Raw genomic sequence first — 13,672 nt, forward strand, 5'->3', positions numbered from 1 at the left:
GTTGTTGTCTTGTTGTTGAGATTGGCAAGCTCTTTATATATTTTGGTTATTAGCCTCTTGTCTGATGTATGGCATGTAAAAATCTTCTCCCATTCTGTGAGAGGTCTCTTGGTTTGGGTATTGGTTTCTTTGGCTGTGCAGAAGCTTTTTAATTTGATGTAGTCCCATAGGTTTATACTTGCCTTAGTCTTTGGATTTGTTTCATTGAAGATATCTTTAAAATTTATACAGAAAAGAGTTCTGCCACTACTTTCCTCTAAGTATCTTATAGTTTCTGGTCTAACATCCAGGTCCTTGATCTACTTGGAATTTACTTTTATGTTTGGTGAAATACAGTGATTCAGTTTCATTCTTCTGCATGTTTCAACCCATTGTTTCCAACACCATTTGTTGAAGAAGAGACTCTGCTTTCCCATTTAATAGTCTGGACACCTTTATCAAAGATTAGATGTCCATAGGTGTGTTTTTTTGTTTGTTTGTTTGTTTTTACCATTTTATTGGGTAGGACAGAGAGAAATTGTGAGGGGAGGGGAGGGGAAGGGGGGGGAGAAAGACATACAGTTTACTGCTTGTCAAGTGACCCACCCTGCAGGTAATTGCACAGGGAAGAGAGTAGCTCCCGAATATGGGGAAGGTGTATAAATACTCTTCACTGTAAACCCCATCGATTTGATGTGATCTCTGGGGTATTTATTCCCTTTTGTTGTAGTTATTATTGATGGCGTTTTTGTTGGATAGGATAGAGAGAAGTGGAAAGAGGAGGGGAAGACAAAGAGGGGGAGCAAAACACTTGCAGACCTGCTTCACCGCTTGTGAAGCGAGTCCCCTGCAGATGGGGAGCCGGAACTGGGATTCTTACTCCTGTTCCTTTCGCTTTGCGCCACCTGCGCCTAACTTGCTGCGCTACCCCTGACTCCCTCTCACTTTTTCTGTCTTTTTTGTTTTTGTTTTCAATTTTATTTATTCCCTTTTGTTGTCCTTGTTGTCTTATTGTTGTACTTATTATTGTTGTTATTGATTGATGTCGTTGTTGTTGGATAAGACAGAGAGAAATGGAGAGAGGAGGGAAAGACAGAGAGGAGGAGAGAAAGATAGACACTTGCAGACCTGCTTCACCGCGGGTGAAGGTACTCCCCTGCAGGTGGAAAGCCCGGGGCTCTAACTGGGATCCTTACTCTGGTCCTTGCACTTTGCACCACGTGCATTTAACCCGCTGCACTACCGCCCGACTCCCCACTCTCTCTCTTTTTCATTAAAATATTAGATCAGTTAAATATGTTTTAAAAAGAAAACTTTTGTTAGGGACCCCGGAAATGGTAGAGTGGGTACCTGGCATGTGTGAGACCTTATGCTTAGTCCCAAGCACTGGCTCTCCATAACAGCAATAAAGAAGGAAGGAAGAAAGGAAAGGGATAGAGGAAAGGGAAGAAAAAAGGTCAGGAGGCCAGACGGTAGTGCTGCGGGTTAAGCCCACATGGCCCAAAACGCAAGATCGAGGGCAAGGATCCAGATTTGAGCCCGGGGTTCCCCATCTGCAATGGAGTCGCATCGCAAGCGATAAAGCAGGTCTGCAGGTATCTTATCTTTCTCTCCCCTCTCTGTCTTCCCCTCCTCTCTCGATTTCTTTCTGTCCTGTCCAACAGTAATGGTGATAATAATAACAACAATGATAAACAACAAGGGCAACAAAATGGAAAAATAGCCTCCAGGAGCAGTGGATTCATGGTGCAGGCACCAGGCATCAGCGATAACCCTGGAGGCAAAACAAAACAAAACAAAACAGGACAGAAAAGTCATACGGACTCCAGAGATTGGTGGAACACTGGTTGAGCACATGCCTTCTAATGTGTGTAACTTTGGAGTCTACCCCTGGCACACATGGGGGCACTATGGACAGCACTAAACAACAACAGATAGCATCCCATGGATGGTGCAATCATGCTGTAGTGTCCCTCCCTTCCTGTTTCTAAAAATGCTGTATCACAAAAATTGAGCTTCAGCGAGGCTCAGTGATACTGTACTCATGCTAGGCCCAGAGTTCATTGCATGGCCATGTTAATAATAACAAGAACAAAATTAAGTTAGTAATAACAGCATAGGTGGCAGAGCAAGTGCTCTGGTCTTTCTCTCTAAATAAAGAACTTTGTTCACTAAAGACACTCGTTGAGGGGCTGGGCAGTGGTACACCAGGTTCTGCGCATAGTATGAATGGCAAAGACCAGCCTAAGTATCCCCGTTCTAGCCCTGGGCTTCCCACCTGAAAGAGGCTCTCTTCACAAGCAGCGAAGCAGGGTCTGCAGGTGTCTGTCTTTCTCTCCCCCTCTCTGTCTTCCCCTCCTCTCTCAGTTTCTCTCTGTCCTATCCAACAACAGACAACAAAAATGGTAGGTGGGCACCAGGACCAGTGGATTCATGGTGCATACACTGAACCCCAACGAGAAACCTGGAGGAGTAATAATAATAATAACTTTTAAAATTTTTTAATATTTATTTATTTTCCCTTTTGTTGCCCTTGCTGTTTTTCATTGTTGTTGTAGTTATTGTTGTTGTTATTGATGTCGTCATTGTTAGATAGGACAGAGAGAAATGGAGAGAGGAGGGGAAGACAGAGAGGGAGAGAGAAAGATAATCACCTGCAGACCTGCTTCACCACTTGTGAAGTGACTCCCCTGCAGGTGGGGAGCCAGGGTGCTCAAACCAGGATTCTTACACTGGTCCTTGGGCTTTGCACCACATGCGCTTAACCTGCTATGCTACTGCCCGCCTCCTAGTAGTAGTAATAATAATAATAATAATAATAATAATAATGGGGCTGGGTGGTGGCGCACCTGGTTGAGTGCACGTGTTACAATACGCAAGGACCTGGGTTTGAGCCTCTGGTCCCCACCTGCAATGGAAAAGTTTTGCAAGTGGTGAAACAGTGTTGCAGGTGTCTCTTGTCTTTCCCTCTCTATGACTCCTTCCCTCTGAATTTCTGACTGTCTCTATTGAGTAAGTAAATAGAGATAATAAAAAAAATTTTTGGAACATTTAAATGTATCAGGAAGTGGACCAGGAGGTGGCACAGTGAATAAAGTTGGACTCACAAGCATGAGGTCTTGTGTTCAGTCCCCAGCGGCACATGTGCCAGAGTGATGCTCTGGTTCTCTCTCTCTTTTTTTTTTTAATAACCAGAGCACTATTCAGTTCTGGCTTATGGTGGTGCAGGGGATTGAACCTGGGCCTTTGGAGCCTCAGGTATGAGAGTCTGTTTGCATAACCATTATGCTATCTACCCTCTGCCCGATGCTCTGGTTCTCTTTCTCTCTTCTTCTCATAAATAATTTTTTTTTTTTTTGCCTCCAGAGTTATTGCTGGGGGCTCTGTGCTGACACTATAAATCCACTGCTCCTGGAGGCCTTTTTTATTTTATTTTTTTTATTGTGTAGAACAGAGAGAAGTTGAGAAGGGGAGAAAGAGATAAAGAGGGCGAGAGAAAGATAGCACCCGCAGACCTTGCAGACCGGCTTCACCACTCGTGAAGCTACCCGCCCCCTGCACGTGGGGAACCAGGAGTTCACTGGGATCCTTGCACTTTGTACTATGTGCATCTAACCCGGAGTGCCACCACCTGACCTCAATAAATAAATATTTTTTAAAAATGTGTCATGGAAATATACATTAAAGTAGGCAAAATGAGGTCCAGCAGCATACATGTAGTTCTTTTATGAAATATAGTGGGCATGGAAGAAAGATCAGCAATCAGGCAGCCCAGGAACATTCAGACAAACTCTCAATGAAGGCTCCTGTTTGAGCTGACTCTTAGCAAGAAGTAACGCTTTTTTAGACTGAGATGAGTGGTTTTATTGTTTTTCAGGAACAATATGTACACAAACTTGGCAACATGGAGGACACAGAGTGCCAAGGGGTGACCATATAGTTTAAGAATGGGAGATTTGGGAGTCGGGCTGTAGTGCAGCAGGTTAAGTGCAGGTGGCGCAAAGCGCAAGGACCGGTGTAAAGATCCAGGTTCGAGCCCTGGCTCCCCACCTGCAGGTGAGTCACTTCACAAGCGGTGAAGCAGGTCTGCAGGTGTCTGTCTTTCTCTCCTCCTCTCTGTCTTCCTTCATCTCTCTCCATTTCTTTCTGTCCTAGCCAACAGCAATGACAACAACAATAAAACAACAAGGGCAACAAAAAGGAATAAATAAATAAATATTTTAAAAAATTATTTAAAAAAAACAAAAAGGGCAGGGGTAGATAGCATAATGGTTATGCAAACAGACTCTCATACCTGAGACTCCAGAGTCCCAGGTTCAATCCCCTGCACCACCATCAATCAGAGCTGAGCAGTGCTCTTGTAAAAAAAAAAAAAAAAAAAAAAGAAATGGGTGATAAGAGGAGGCTGGGCAGTAGTGCAATGGCACAAAGCACAAGGACGGGCATAAGGATCCTGGTTCAAGCCCCTGGGTCCCCACCTGCAGGGAGATCACTTCACAAGTGATGAAGCAGGTCTCCCCCTCTCTATATTCCCCTCCTCTCTCGATTTCTCTCTGTCCTATCCAACGACAGCAATAACAACAACAATGATAAACAACAAGGGCAACAAAAGGGAAAAAAATAGCCTCTGGCAGCAGTGGATTCATAGTGCAGGCACTGAACCCCCACAATAACCCTGGAGGCAAAAAAAAAAAGAGAGAGATGAAGCAGATGGTAGAAGATGAGCATATAGACATGGGCAGAGACAAGGTCTCGAAGGGTGTTAGATCCATTTATAGAGCTATGAGCTTTCACCAGTAGGCAAGAACTTTTAACATTTAAAAAAAAGTTATTTAATTTGTAAATGACAAAGAACCAGAGAATGGCTTTGGTACATGTAATGGTGGGGGTAAAATGTAGTGGGACATCATGTTTGTAAGTTCAGTGCCCTGTTCACTGTACCACCCTTTGAACTGCCTATTAAGAGTTCTTTAGCCCTGGTGGTGGCGCACCTTGCTGAGTGCACATGTTACAGTCTACAAGGACCCAGGTTCAGGCCCCTGGTCCCCACCTGCAGGGGGAAAGCTTTGCAAGTGTGAAGCAGGGCTACAGGTGTTTCTCTGTCTCTCTCCCTCTCTATCTCCCCCTTCCTCTCGATTTCTGGCTATCTCCAATAAACAAATAAAGATAATAAAAATATTTTTAAAAATAAAAAACGAGTTCTTTAGTATGTGAGGGCGATCTGGCTGTGACATCTGTCACCCCATGATTACCAGTGTTGATTTGGCTGGTCTGTCTGTGCTACCACCCGACTCCCTATTTTTTAAATTTTTCCCTTTTCTTTCTTTCTTCCTTTTTAAATTTGTTTATTGGGGGATTAATGTTTTACATTCGACAGTAAATACAATAGTTTGTACATGCATAACATTTCCTGGTTTTCCACATAACCATACAACCCCCAATAGGTCCTATTGATGACAGCATCCTTTTCCAGAGCCTGTACTCTTCCCCCCCCACACACACACACACCCAGCCCAGAGTCTTACTTTGGTGTAATACGCCAATTCCAGTTCAGGTTCTACTTGTGTTTTCTCTTCTGATCTTGTTTTTCAGCTTCTGCCTATGAGTGAGATCATCCCATATTCATCCTTCTGTTGCTGACTTATTTCATTTATCATGAATTTTTCAAGGTCCATCTAAGATGGGCTGAAAACGGTGAAGTCACCGTTTTTTTATAGCTGAGTAGTATTCCATTGTGTATATATACCACAACTTGCTCAGCCACTCATCTGTTGTTGGACACCTGGGTTGCTTCCAGGTTTTGCCTATTACAAATTGTGCTGCTAAGAACATATGTGTACACAGATCTTTTTGGATAGGTGTATTGGGATCCTTAGGATATATCCCCAGGAAAGGAATTGCAGGATCATAGGGTAGGTCCATTTCTAGCCTTCTGAGAGTTCTCTAGACTGTTCTCCACAGAGGTTGGACCAATTGACATTCCCACCAGCAGTGTAGGAGGGTTCCTTTGACCCCACAACTTCTCCAGCATTTGCTGCTGTTACCTTTTCTGACGTATGACATTCTCACAGGAGTGAAGTGGTATCTCATTGCTGTCTTCATTTGAATTTCTCTGACAATCAAAGACTTGGAGCATTTTTTCATGTTTCTCAGCCTTTTGGATCTCTTTTGTGGTGAATATTCTGTCCATGTCCTCTCCCCATTTGGACCAAACATCTTTTTTTTTTTTTTTAATTTCTTTATTGGGGAATTAATGTTTTACATTTGAGAGTAAATACAATAGTTTGTACATGCATAACATTTCCCAGTTTTCCACATAATAATACATCCCCCACTAGGTCCTCTGTCATCCTTCTTGGGCATGTACTCTCCCCCCACCCACCCCAGAGTCTTTTACTTTGGTGCAATACGTGAATTCCAGTTCAGGTTCTACTTGTGTTTTCTTTTCTGATCTTGTTTTTCAACTTCTGCCTGAGAGTGAGCTCATCCCATATTCATCCTTCTGTTTTTGACTTATTTCACTTATCATGAATTTTTCAAGGTCCATCCAAGGTCGGCTGAAAGTGGTGAAGTCACCATTTTTTACAGCTGAGTAGTATTCCATTGTGTATATATACCACAACTTGCTCAGCCACTCATCTGTTGTTGGACACCTGGGTTGCTTCCAGGTTTTGCCTATTACAGATTGTGCAGCTAAGAACATGTGTATACAGATCTTTTTGGATAGGTGTGTTGAGATCCTTAGGATATATTCCCAGGAGAGGAATTGCAGGATCATAGTGTAGGTCCCATTTCTAGCCTTCTGAGAGTTCTCCAGACTGTTCCACAGAGGTTGGACCAATCTACATCCCCACCAGCAGTGTAGAAGGGTTCCTTTGACCCCACACCCTCTCCAGCATTTGCTGCTGTTACCTTTTCTGATGTATGATATTCTCACAGAGATGAAGTGGTATCTCACTGTTGTCTTTATTTGCAATTCTCTGATAATCAAAGATTTGGAGCATTTTTTTTGTGTGTTTCTTGGCCTTTGGATCTCTTCTGTGGTGAATATTCTGTCCATGTCCTCTCCCCATTTGGACCAAATGTCTTTATGGGGAGCAGAAAGTGGAAAGTTTGCCTTCTATAATTGCTTCTCTGCTGAACATGAGCATTGGCAGGCCAGTCCATACCCCCAGCCTGTTTCTCTCTTTCCCTAGTGGGGCAGGGTTCTGGGGAGGTAGGGTTCCAGGACACATTGGTGAGGTCATCTGCCCAGGGAAGTCGGGATGGTGTCATGGTAGCATCTGCAACTTGGTGGCTGAAAAGCATTAAGATATAAAGCAGAACAAATTGTTTAATAATCAGGAGCCTAAAGGTAAGAATAGAGTAGGTAGAACTAAAGGTCTTGGTGTTGGAAGAAGCTAGGAAGTCCATTTTAGGTATATTTCTAGAGGTAATTTTTGCCTGAGCCCAATAACTAACATGTAGGTGGACTAAAAGTATTGTCTGGGAAGATGGTGTCAAAGTTAAGAACAAGACTAGAAAGCTGTATTAGGGCAGAGAGTAGGGTTGTCTCTGGGGCTCGGTGCTGGCACTACGAATCCACTGCTCCTGGTGGCCATTTTGCCTCCATTTTTATTGGATAGTTCAGAGAGAAATTGAGAGGGAAGGGAATGACAAGGGGGGAAAAGTTGGGGGGTAGATAGCATAAAGGTTATGCAAAGAGACTCTCATGCCTAAGGCTCCAAAGTCCCAGGTTCAATCCCCTGCACCACCATAAGCCAGAACTGAACAGTACTCTGGTAAATAAATAAATAAATAAATAAATAAGAGAAAGATAGATACCTGCAGACTTGCTTCACCACTTTTGAAGCATACCTCCATCCAAGTGGGGAAGCTGGGGCCTGGAACCCAGATCCTTGTGTGTGTTCTTGTGTTTAGTACTACCTTTGCTTAACAGAGTGCACCACTGCCCAGCTTATCTGTCTGTCTGTCTATTATCTATCTATCTATCTATCTATCTATCTACTTTTTAGTTTATCGTGGTTCTGGGGATTAAACCTATGACTTTGGAGTCACAATCATGACTGTCTGTTTGCATAACCATTATGCTGTCTCCCCTATCCACAATTTTTTTTTTATTGCCTCCAGGGTCATTGCCTGGGCTCAGTGCCTGCACTATGAATCCACTTTTCCTGGAGGCTTTTTTTTTAAATTCTCTTTTGTTCCCCTTGTTGTTTTATTGTTGTAGTTATTATTATTGTCATCATTGTTGGATAAGACAGAGAGAAATGGAGAGAAGAGGGGGAGATAGATAGGGAGAGAGAAAGATAGACATCTGCAGACATGCTTCACCGCTTGTAAAATGACTCTCCTGCAGGTGGGGAGCCGGGGACTCGAACCAGATCCTTAAGCAGGTACTTGTGCTTTGTGCCACGTGCATGTAACCCACTGCACTACCGCTGGACTCCCTTATTATTATTTTTTTTATTGGATAGGACAGACAAATTGAGAGAAGATGGGCAGATAAAGTGGGGAAAAGAAAGACAGACACCTGCAGACCTGCTTCACTGTTCATTAAGCCAGCCCCCTGCAGGTGTAGAGCCGGGGGCTTGAACTGGGATCGTTGCTTGGATCCTTGTACTATGTGCGCTTAACCCAGTGCATTACCACAGAGGCCCCCCCCACAGTTAAAAAAATTATTTGTTTATTTTGGATAGAGACAGAGAAGTTGAAAGGTGAGAGAGACAGAGAGACACATGCAGCCCTGCTTCATCACTCATGAAGCTTTCCCCCTGCAGGTGGGGTCCAGGGGTTTGAACCTGGGTACTTGTCCATTGTACTGTTTGCGCTTAACTGCCTGGCGCCGCCCCCCCCCCCCCTTTTTAAACCAGAACACGGCTCAGCTCTGGTTTATGGTGGTGCAGGGGGTTGAACCTGGGACTTTGTAGCCTCAGGCATGAGAGCTTCTTCACACAACCATTATGCTATCTACACCCATCCAACACTTAATATCGTCATATAAGATTTTTAAAAGATTCTACTTATTTAGAAAGTACTCAGGAAGAATTGGAGAACCACTGAACCTGAGTCCACCTTGTGCCTCTTTTCTCTTCCCTGGGTCTGAAAGCAGGCCCTTCCCCCTTCAGGGCCGGGTGCCCTATTCCAAGATCCTAATATATTTGTGAGTGCGGATGTCTTTGGCTTTCAGCATTAGGTGATATGGGGCTACTTTTGGGGCAGTAGCCAAGTTACTTGGAGTTCTAGATGTATGAACAAGCTTCTTCCAGGGAAACCAGGCAACTTGATTTTTGTTTATTTGTTTTTGTTTATTATTTATTTTCCCTTTCGTTGCCCTTGTTTTTTATTGTTGTAGTTATTGATGTCGTTGTTAGATAAGACAGAGAGAAATGGAGTGGGGGGAGAAAGAGAGACACCTGCAGACCTGCTTCACTGCCTGTGAAACGACTCCCCTGTAGGTGGGGAGCCAGGGGCTTGAACCGGGATACTTATGTTGGTCCTTGCACTTCGAGCCACGTGTGCTTAACCCTTGAACTACCCCCTGACTCCCCAGGCAACTTGATTTTATTGTGAGTGGGGACACGTGTCCACCAGCTGTTTAGTCTCCTGGAAGGATCTGAGTCAGTGCTCACATGCAGGTCAGCTGCAAGAAGCCAGGCTCTCATGCAGCTGCTGGGAGAGATGGACATAGAAGCTTTGCGTCTGCCACCTCCGTGCTGATCTGGAGGGAAATAACTATGAGAAGTGTTTGTGTCCATGTTTAAAAACTACTTGTAGATGTGAAGTTCTATGAGCAAGGTGATATGGGGACCCCTTCTTCCACTGACACCCTCAATAGTGGAGTGCTAGATGGAAGGTCCCGACACTTCACTTCTCGGGAGAAATTGGGAGTTGGGAGTTCCCTCCCTACCGATTTTAAGGCGCTGTGCCAGGGTGGGGTTTGTGGAAGTGTTTCAGTCTTGCCTGATTTTTGTTTGTTTGTTTGTTTGTTTTCCCTTACGAGAGCACTGCTTAGCCCTGGCATATGGTGTTGCTGGGGGTTGAACCTGGTACCTGAGGGCTTCAGGCATGAAAGCCTTTTGCAAAATTCTTGCCCTCTCTCCCCACCTTCTCTGTTTGATTCTATGTGAATTTTTCTCTCAGTCTCCCAAATGTATAGGAATCACTCAGCTAGTTTCTGTAGATGTGCTGCCCACGTAAGCATGCCTAGTGAGTTTGTAGATTTCATTTGGAGAATTGATCAGTGTGGAGCTGTGCATTTGGTGTGTACATGGGAGAGGGGAAAGTCAGGACTCTCTTATCTCCACCATATTGGTTGCTTTCTGTGTGACTTTAGGTTAGGACCATAAAGGACTTTATTGCTTTAAGTAGGTTTCCACTCCCTAGAAAATTATGCCAACAGAATGATTCATCCCTACGGATTCTAGTTAAATGGAATTTTACCACATTTTACTTGTCGGTCCACAATGCCAGGGTTTTCACTACTTTTCAATAAGATGTTAGTGTTTTTATTGGACTGACAGAATAGCTTACCCGGGAAGATGCCTGCTTTCTTATGTGTGTGACCGCACCACACCGGGAAAGCTTTGGTACTGTGACATTCTCCCTTTTTTATTTCAATTTTTAAAAAAAAATTATTTATTTATTTGATAGGACAAAGAATTTAAGAGGGAAGGGGGTAGAGACAAAGCAAGATACAGGCACACCTGCAGCCCTGCTTCACCACTCAAAGCTTCCCCCCCTGCATGTGGGGGATGGGGGCTTGAACCCAGAACCTTGTGCACACTAACATGTGCACTTAACCAGGTGTGCTACCACCTAGCCCACCCACTCTCTTTCTATCTAAAAAAGTCAACTCAGAGCATTAAAGTGCTGAAGACTTCAAATTTTTTTTTTAAATAAATATGATGTAACCATATTCCTTGGCCACTTTTGAGGCTGGGCTCTATTATCTAAGAGGAAATGTAACACAGATGTCTAAGTAAATGAGGCAAAGCGCCTGTTTTCAACAGTATTACTCAGAAGTAGAATGAAATTATTTTTCCACTTGCTGTTTTCCAGATATATGCACAAATTCTCTACTCCAATTGGGCCTTTAACCTTTTTTTAAAAAAAATTTTTATTTATAAAAAGGAAACATTGACTAAACCATAGGATAAGATGGGTACAGCTCCGCACAGTTCCCACCACCAGAACTCTGTATCTCATCCCCTCCCTGGATAGCTTTCCTATTCTTTATCCCTCTGGGAGTATGGACCCAAGGTCATTGTGGGATGCAGAAGGTGGAAGGTCTGGCTTCTGTAATTGCTTCCCCACTGAACATGGGCATTGACAGGTTGATCCATACTCCCAGCCTGCCTCTCTCTTTCTCTAGTAGGGTGGGGGTCTGGGGAAGTGGAGCTCCAGGACATATTGGTGGGGTTGTCTGTCCAGGGAATTCTGGTTGGCATCATGCTAGCATCTGGAACCTGGTGGTTGAAAAGAGAGTTAACATACAAAGCCAAACAAATTGTTGACCAATCATGTACCTAAAGGCTGGAATAGTGCAGATGAAGAGTTGGGGGGTCCTCCATTTTGTAGATAGCTGTAGGCATATTTTAGTTATATTCCAAAGGACCCGTGGCTATACAATTTTTTTCTTTCTTTTTCTTTTTTCTCCTGAGCCTGAAATCTGATATGCATGTGGATCCTAATTATTGTCTGGGGAGATGATGTCATGGCTGGGAAAAGGACCAGAAAGCTGGATCAGGGAAGAGAGTAGCTCCCTAATATGGGAAAGGGGTATAAGTATTGCTGATTGTAAACCCCATCGATTTGATGTGATCTGCGGCCCATATTCAGCTTAGGAGCCTATGTGACCTCTGCATCTCTGTAGATCTGAGCTCACATTCTGTGGTTCTTCTTCTTCTAGCATTTGCCCTTCTTCCATAGCCAGTCAACAGCATCAGGTTGAGCCTGATGTAAAGTTTCGAGACCTCCTTTGAATCTGGAGAGGTGGCAGTCATTGACATTCTGTGGTCATGAGTAGGAACATTCCAAGCTAAAGTTAAAGTATACCAGTCTCTTGCCCTTATTCAGCTTTTGCAGTCCTTGCTTTGATGAGGTTAGCTTTGGAATGAGTGAGAGAACTGTAATAGGAAGTAAGTGAGGAGGGTATCTAAGTCTGAGTAGACACTATTTCATTATGAACTTTATACTGACTCACTAGACTATTGTGTATTTTTGCTTTCAGGTATATATTTTGCCCTAATATGGATACATGTGAATATATGCTCTGTCTTACAGGACCTGGTCTATATTAGGTTTTGGGATTTTGTTAGGAAATGAACCTTCTGGAATGGAATTAGAATAGTATGAAAGGAAAGGTCTCAGAGTAATGAGGCTTAAGGGTCGACATTCCATGCCTGACTTCTCTGGACACAGTCTGACGTGGAGCATGCTGAGGTGGTACTCGTTGCGTTGATTAGGTTGGGATCGGCAGATGCAGTATCATTTGGTATGAATTGAGAGAAGCATGGAGGAAAGTGAGCCCCACCCTAGAGGTTCCAGAACTGGAGGAAATATAGGCTCTATAGAGAAACTGGGAGGTTCCTGCTGTCTTAGGGTTTAAGAAGACAATAGAGAGTTATTTTATTTATTTTTATTTATTTATTTTTTATTTTTTTATTTAAGAAAGGATTAATTAACAAAACCATAGGGTAGGAGGGGTACAACTCCACACAATTCCCACCGCCCAGTCTCCATATCCCACCCCCTCCCCCGATAGCTTTCCCATTCTCTATCAATAGAGAGTTATTGTTGTAATCACATTATTTGGTAATTAGGTTAACTTTGAAATAGCCCTTTGTTAGGATTTGCTGTATCATACACAACATCATCATAATTTATGTTCTTTGACATTATATATAGCTGTGCCACTGGTTGCTTCTGTTCTCCCTGTTCTAAGCTTTTAAGAGAGTCAACATATCAAAGACGTAGACTATGTAATTAAAAAGACTCAATCTGTGATTTAAAAAATTTGAGACATTCAATCAATTTTTCCCCTCTCATATTAAAGTATCTTATATGACTACAAATTGATAGGAGTGTACATAAACACCATTCCCATCACCAAGACTGTGTCCCATTCCATCCCCCCACCACTCCCCCCACCCCCCCTGAAGTGGAACATCCACCCTCACCCTTAACCCAGGGTTTTTACTTTGGTGCCCTACTCCAAACCTTTAGCCTTTTTGATTTTTATTTATTGATTCATGAGAAAGATAGGAGAGAGAGAAAGAACCAGACATCACTCTGGTACATGTGCTGCCGGGGACAGAATTTAGGACCTCAAGCCTGAGAGTCCAATGTTTTATCCACTGCAACACCTCCCGGACCACCTTTAGCCTTTTTTGTTGTTGTTTTTTGCCCTTTTTTTTTTCCTTACCCACCAAGGTTATTTTGAGGGCTCAGTGCCAGCATGAGTCACCATTCCCATTGGCCTTTTTTTTTTTTTTTTTTTGCTTACAGGGTTTCACCGGGGCTCAGGTGCCTGCATTACTAATCCACTGCTCCTGGCAACCATTCTCCCACATTTCTTTGTTGTTATTGTTGATGTCGTTGTTGCTATTATTGTTGTTGGATAAGAGCGAAAGAAATCAAGAGAGAGAGAGAGGAGGGGAAGACAGAGAAAGGAAGAGGAAAACACTTGGAA

At 43.4% G+C, this 13,672-nt stretch overlaps 1 protein-coding gene and 1 long non-coding RNA gene across 4 annotated transcripts in view; both read left to right on the top strand.

The window, feature by feature from the left end:
* The window catches only part of LOC132542810 (uncharacterized), a 383,400-nt gene that overhangs the window by 182,755 nt on the left and 186,973 nt on the right, over positions 1-13,672 (top strand). The gene's annotated exons all lie outside the window — the stretch shown is intronic.
* ZBTB8A (zinc finger and BTB domain containing 8A) overlaps positions 1-13,672 on the top strand; it is a 48,796-nt gene that overhangs the window by 20,649 nt on the left and 14,475 nt on the right. The gene's annotated exons all lie outside the window — the stretch shown is intronic.

The sequence above is a fragment of the Erinaceus europaeus genome, chromosome 13 (assembly GCF_950295315.1).
Source record: "Erinaceus europaeus chromosome 13, mEriEur2.1, whole genome shotgun sequence".
NCBI classification, from domain to species: domain Eukaryota; kingdom Metazoa; phylum Chordata; class Mammalia; order Eulipotyphla; family Erinaceidae; genus Erinaceus; species Erinaceus europaeus.